At 39.8% G+C, this 1,976-nt stretch overlaps 1 pseudogene; it reads left to right on the top strand.

Annotated features, from left to right (window-relative positions):
• Positions 1-323: 323 nt before the first annotated feature.
• On the top strand, positions 324-1,543 carry LOC138445085 (histone-lysine N-methyltransferase SETMAR-like; annotated as a pseudogene).
• The last annotated feature ends 433 nt before the right edge of the window (positions 1,544-1,976 follow it).

The raw sequence follows: 1,976 nt of genomic DNA, 5'->3' as shown, positions 1-1,976 counted from the left end.
TTTTGCTGCTTGATATTTGGATCAGTTCAGTTCAGTCACTCAGTCGTGTCTGACTCTTTGTGACTCCATGGACCGCAGCAGACCAGGCTTCCTGTCCATCACAAGCTTTGGGAGCTTGCTCAAACTCATGTCCATCAAATCAGTGATGCCATCCAACCATCTCATCTTCTGTCATCCCCTTCTCTTCCTACCTTCAATCTTATACATTCTTAAATAAATGTGGTTCTGTTGTACAGCATTCTAATGTGCATATCTCGCTTTATTATGTTTTGCTAATGACTTACTACTTACTATTTATTTTATATTTATTTTACACTAACGAAATGATGTTAGACAAAAAGCAAATTGAAGCAATTTTCTTATTCCAGTTCAAATTGGGTTGTAAATTAGTGGAGACAATTTGCAACATCAATGAAACATTTGGCCCAGAAACTGCAAATGAACATACAATGCAGCAGTGGTTCAAGAAGTTATGCAAAGGCAGCAAGAGCCTTGAAGAAGAGGAGCACAGTGGCCAGCTGTCAGAAGTTGACAACGACCAATTAAGAGCAATCATTGAAGCTGATCCTCTTACAACTACATGAGAAGCTGGTGATGATCTCAACATCAAGCATTCTATGGTCATTTGGCATTTGCAGTAAATTGCAAAGGTGAAAAAGATCGATAAATGAGTGCCTCATGAGCTGACCACAAATCAAAAAAAAAAAAAAATCATTGCTTTGAAGTGTTGTCTTCTCTTATTTTACACAACAATGAATCACTTCTCAATCAGACTGTGGGACGTGTGACACAAAGAGGACTGTATACCACAACCATTGACAACTCAGTTGGACTGACAGAAGCTCCAAAGCACTTCCCAAAGTCAAGTGAAAGCGAAAGTCACTCAGTCATGTCTGACTCTTTGCAACGCCATGGATTATATGGTCCATGGAATTCTCAAGGTCAGAATATTGGAGTGGGTAGCCTTTCCCTTCTCCAGGGGATCTTCCCAAGCTAGGGATCTAACCCAGGTCTCCTGCATCGCAGGCAGATTCTTTACCCGCTGAGCCACAAGGGAAGACAAATTTGCACCTAAAAATGTCATGGTCATCGTTTGGTGGTCCACTGCCTGTCTGATCCACCATAGCTTTCTGAATCTGGCAAAACCATTACGTCTGTGAAGTAGGCTCAGCAAATCAATGAGATGCACCAACAACTGCAATGCCTGCAGCTGGCATTGGTCAGCAGAAAGGACCCAGTTCTTCTCCATGACAGTGCCTGACTGCATGTTGCACAATCAATGCTTTCAAAGTTGAATTAATTGAGCTATGAAGTTTTGCCTCATCCTCCATATTCACCTGACCTCTCGCCATTTGACTACCACTTCTTCAAGCATCTCGACAACTTTTTACAGGGAAAATGCTTCCACAACCAGCAGGAGGCAGAAAATGCTTTCCAATAGTTCATCAACTCCCAAAGCACGGATTTTTACTCTACAGGAACAAACAAACTTATTTCTCATTGGCAAAAATATGTTGATTGTAATGGTTCCTGTTTTGATTAATAAAGATGTGCTTGAGCCTACTTATAATGATTTAAAATTCATGGTCCAAACCACAATTACATTTGCACCAACCTTATACATTAAATGCAGAATGAATGAACCTTATGATCACTAGGCTAAGACAGTTCTCAGCTCCCAATCTCTTCTGAGGTCAAAAATAATTTTATATCAATTGACAAAATGTATCAAAATCCTCCCAAGTTAAAACATACTCCAGCAGAGTCACATGTGGGCTTTATGGAACAGATTATATTTAGGTAGACAAATAAGTAGAGACTAGAGTATGCCCCTTGGTCTTTCTAAAATAATTGTGAAACTGAAACCTCCTTTGTAATGATATTCCTTTTAAAGTACACTTGAAGGTACCTCTAGCTTTAGGATGTTCAGATTTGGCCATTCTGTTGGGTTTCAGATGATGGTAGACTACTATTTC

The sequence above is a fragment of the Ovis canadensis genome, chromosome 8, assembly GCF_042477335.2.
Source record: "Ovis canadensis isolate MfBH-ARS-UI-01 breed Bighorn chromosome 8, ARS-UI_OviCan_v2, whole genome shotgun sequence".
NCBI lineage: Eukaryota > Metazoa > Chordata > Mammalia > Artiodactyla > Bovidae > Ovis > Ovis canadensis.
Note: the sequence above shows the minus strand (reverse complement) of the source record. Positions and strands in the feature narration are given on the sequence as shown.